Raw genomic sequence first — 5467 nt, forward strand, 5'->3', positions numbered from 1 at the left:
AGCACGGCGGGTGCCCGCCGCAGATCCGCGGGCACCTGCCAAACACTCCAGTAGCATTCCTTCAACCGCAGAGCCCCGCTGTGTCTCGCACGCCCCGCCAGCAAGCACCGCGGGCGCCCGCCAAACACTTTAGTGGCCATCCTTAGATTTCAAGCACCCGTGGGCGCCCGCCGATCTGCAGATAGCAGATCAACTACCTGAATTTGTGCTGAAAGTTGTCCCCTTGACCCGTTTCTGTGGTCCTGATTTCTCCTAGGGTTGTTGGGGCATGAAAATGGAGGAGAAAGGAGATTATTTTGTGTTGATAAGGGGCTTGAGGCTTTGGGATGGAGATATCTCACATTTTTGCAAGCTTCTAGAGAGCGAAATATTGTAAAAGAGAAGATTTTTGTTTCTTAGAGCTCTAAGCACGAAAATAGAGGGACTCTTTATCCTTTTTCCTTCCTTTAGTGCATCAATGGATAACTAACTCCCTATCTAGGGAGGTGATGAATCCCTCTCTAGTAAGGATGTTCTAGTCTTGGTTTATTTTGGGGAAAATGATGTATATATGTGATTACTTCACAATCTAGAGGTTACACTTGATGTAATGAATCTAAGTTCTTATAAATGATTATGATGAATGTATTATCTTGTCTTAGATATATTTTCTCATGATTGTATGGCTTGCATTTTCATAGTGACAATGGAAATGAGATTGTAAAATAGGTTTCGTGGCATGTTGTATGAGAATCTTGGTATTCTATAGCTTAGGACCCCCTTTGATGGACTATTCTTGACTTCATGTGCTCCTATCATGTGATCGAAGGCTTGATAATCTCTAGCTTAGTAAGCATATCCAGGGCTACACACTCATTTAGGTAGTTCATGCATATGCAACTTTGATAGATTATTCTTGCCACTGATTTCATGAATTTCTTAAAGGAATGTAGCAATTTTTGTGTTATAGCATTCCATGGTCACATATGTATGTTGTGTGACGACCCTGGTTTTTAGGCCAGCTTGTCTTGTGATGAACCGAAGATTGACCTGATAACGGATCCGATATGCGGAAATGAAAATAGTAAACAAGACTTTAAGAAGTCAAAATGACCTTCCATGAGGTCGTGGAACTCAACAAGAACTGATGCGAAAGCAAAAGATTGAAAATATGACAAATAAGCCCCTAGGGGCAAAATAGTCATTTCTGAAAACTGTAGATTCGGGTGCTACCGAGCACACCGCTGGAAGGACAACGAAAAACTAATCAAGATGGACTCAAGAATCGCATGATTCGGAGTCTGGACGAAGGAGAAATGGCATGACGAAGAAAAATGAGCACTTAAGGCAAAAAGGGTAAACTGGTAATTATCTAGGAAGAACCGAGTGCAACCGAGCACACCGTTGGAAAGACAGCGAAAAATTAGTTAAGTTAAAAAAAAAAAAAAGTTCCCTTGAATCGGAGTCCAGACGAAGGAGAAAAGCTCAAAAGAAGAATTGACGTCACGGTGGCCCGACGAGGGGCCATGACAGCCCCATGCGCACTCCCATGCGTGCGCCCATGCACGCCGCACACGGGCTGGGTGCACTATAGCTGGCAACAGCCTAAAAGCTGCTATGTGTTTTTTTTTTCTTTTAAAAAAAAAAAAGATAGAATAGAGGTTGAATTTGGAGGCCTAGATGAAGTTTTTTGCAAAAATACAAAGAAGAAACCCCCCTCAAAATTGAGTTTTCTACATGACAAGTGAAAGAATTAAAAAAAAAATGCAATGTAGAATGCCCGAAATGCCCCTCCATGAAATCTGGTCATGGAGGTCCAAAAAGCTGCTATTTTGAAAAACTGAGAGTTGAACTTCGTAAGCGATTTCTGATATTAAGACGACATTTTCTGGAAAAATATGGAAAAAGAAACCCCCCCTAAAATCATGTTTTCTATTAAACCATATTGAAAGAAGAAAATAAAACCACCGTGAAAAGTCTATAATGCCCCTAGATCAGAATATGCAAAAAAAAGTGCGAAATGAATTCACAAGAGGCTCAAAACACAAATGATAAGGTTTTGCCCGGAAACGACCATGCATGCAAACTTAACTTACCTATTTGGATGTGCTACTATGGTCCGTGACTTAAAAATACCACCAATACAAAATCCGACCCCCCAACGGGCAAAAAGGCAAAAATGGAACTTGGAATGAAAACTCGGAATCCAAAAATACAAAACGGGATCAAAAGACCATTTGGCCCTTGGCCACACTTCAAACATGATTTATGAGACCCTATAAAAGATTGAGAATGGAGTTCCCACACCTGATGCAACCATGGTGAAGCAATGACTTGCGATTTTTCAAGATTTTCACAATATTTCATGAAGTTAAAAAGTACATAGAATACAATATAATGGTCATTAGCCTCCGGCCTCATCTCATACATATCAAATACATTGAAAGGAGTGTACTTAAGTACACATTACATACATGGAATCAAATATACATATTTTGACATATAAGTCTACAAAATGACATTTCATACTAACATTCGCATGAAATGGAAACTTAAAAGCTACACGACATCCAAGGAATGCTAAGCGTCACAAACCAAGTCTTCATATTTGAAATATGCCCCATTATCGTAAGGGTGAGTAACATAAAGCTACTCATAGGAGATGAGCATGCATCGACCTAGCATTTTATAAATTTATCACCTTAAGGTGAAACATGATAAAGGGGCTCATGCCACCTAACGTCTATGTCCAAGTGAGACTCTGGGAGCATCCTAAGCTACCTTAGAGTCTAAGCAACAAGAATCATGATATACATACGTGTATGAAATGAATCATGGTTGATAATACAAAGAACACGACAAGAAGAATGCTTGAGCATAGATTAACATGAATTACATTTTCAATACAATTGAACTAGGTCTAGAGTAATCCATACAACATGACAAAAGCATATTTGAATACAAGTTAACAAGAATCACATTATCCATGCAATTCAACAACAAAAGAGCATGTTATACAATGCAACAAGGTTTAAGTTCTCAAAGCCATCAACTTAGAATCTAAAGCACAAAATAACAGTAGTGGTTCATGCCACTTAACGTCTATGTTATAAATGAATCAATAGGATCAATCCTAAGCTTTATTAGAATGGCAAAACACGATTTGCAATATTGATGCAATTTAACCAACATTGGAACTTCCAATACAACGCATAAAGCACAATTTCCCAAAGTTAACATCCTGTAACTTAAAATGGAACGACAAATAAGAAACAACAAGTTATAACATCATTTAGTTATCAACTTGAAAATGAAATGTGAAATCAAACAAAGTGGATACTCGGACATCACGTCGGATCAGACCGACATCATAGTTACTTTAGGGTTACTAGCCCATGGGTAACCTCCCTATGTGCGCACTAGACTATATAGAGGGACTATCCCCAGTACTAGAACCATGTCCTAGCCATAGTCAAGCAACGACATCCCCAAGTTTCCAAAATCAACAAGTTATGCAACAACACATATCAACAGGAATATGCAAGATAATCAACTATCTACTAAGCGCAACCAAATTTGGTAACCTATATAATACATGCTCTAAATCCACAACTAATATGATATGATGAATGTCGAATCTTCAGTGTGCGATTCGTTACACGCTATGCATGAAAGATATTAAATACAAAATGTGCAAATCATTACACAAGGCAACAATATATTCAATAAGGAAAACATATTCTCATGAGTACAACATAGCAACTACATTATCCAATGTTCAAAACATAACCAAATGAATATACAACAAGTCTAAGTCCATGATTTGAATATAGAAACCACTTCTAAAACATAACTAGATCATGGAGCAAATTGATATAATTTAAATAGATAAACATAATTAAATTCTATAGATTCTGATTCAATTCCAATTAACCTCAATTTAACACATGTTAAAGGACATGGCAAGGTCATCACCTATATCCATTCTAAAACTCAATTAGGTTGTAGAACAACAAAGTAGAACTTTAATTAAATCATGCTAATTTAAATCCCAATGTTCTAAAACAACTTCAAATAGTCCCAATTTAATATACACTAGTGTTGGCCTAAGGATTTTATCTAAAGGTCAATCTTATGTTTTGATGATTACAAACCATTAATGATGTTTAAGTACTAATGTTTTCATTGAGTGATATATAGTTAATCAATATTCAATCCTCAATGTTGAGCTAGAAGATCCATTCCAAGCATTACAAATACTCAAGCTATGGATTCAAGGAAGCCTCAAAGTTGCAAGAAATTGAAGAAAAGTTCGGACTTCAAAGATCACACAAAGCATTTCAAAGAAAGAAAGCAAGTCTTCATCAAGCCTAAACGATCATGGTCAAAAATGAAGAAAATGGGTAGATAAGATGGTGAGAGCTTAAGATTTAATGTCAAAGTATTCTTGAATTCATTTGAAGCTCATCTTTATAGGACCATGCATATCATACATCATATGCTCCTACATCATTAGCAATAGACTTTGAACTTCAATACACATATATTTAACATATGAAGTCTTTGCTAAGAATGAGTTAGTTCAAGCTTACATAAGCTTTGAAAGAACTCAACTTAAGCTAGAAATGCTAGGACCATGCACATTAATCACAATACTTATTTTGGTCTCTAGAAAGAAAAGGAAAAGGCATTGAATTTTATATTTCATCTTTAAAGCCTTTATTACCATAATTTGGTAAATAACTCTAGGACACAATGCACTTGAAATTTAACATCTTCATATGTCCCTAGACTCCTAGAAACAGGCCTTGAACTAAATTGAATCATTCATCAAAGTCCTAGGTGCTAGAAAAATGAATATCTCAAAAGAAGCAATTTTTAGCCTAGAAAATTTCCAGACCAGCTTGCACTCAAAATGCTATAACTATTTGTGTCGTTGGAATTTTTACATAAGGCCAGTGGAATTAGAAAGCTGACTTCGAGCTCTTGAGTTTAGACTCAAATTTCACCTAAAAAGGATTTGACTTGAGAGAGATATAACCATCACAAGATGACTAATTCTGCTCTGCGAAAATTCTGACTAGGTTTCACTAAAATGGCCATAACCATTTCTGTGTTTAGAATTTTTGAGCAAGTCTAGTGGCATTAGAAAGCTGACTTCAAGGCAATAAATTCAGACTCAAATTTCACCTCATTTGGAGTTTCATGGACTGAGTTATGTCCTTTTGAAGTCATGCACTTTTTCTGTCCAATCTAATTTAGCAGCAGCCTTCATGAAGCAAGAGCCACCTCTATAAGAAATAGAGCCAGCTCTCTCAAGGCTAATAGAGCCTGCTCAATGAAATTTAGAGAAGGGTCAATGGGAATTAGAGAAGGCTCAAAGAATAGAGAAGGCTCCATGAAAAATTAGAGAAGGCTCAATGAGATGGAGAAGGCTCCATGAAATAAAAGAGAAGGCTCTTTCAATTCCAACAGGCTTTTTAACGAA

Source organism: Cornus florida, unplaced genomic scaffold, assembly GCF_030987335.1.
Source record: "Cornus florida cultivar Cherokee Brave unplaced genomic scaffold, ASM3098733v1 CherokeeBrave_3.0.0_Hap2_Chr01, whole genome shotgun sequence".
Lineage (NCBI taxonomy): Eukaryota > Viridiplantae > Streptophyta > Magnoliopsida > Cornales > Cornaceae > Cornus > Cornus florida.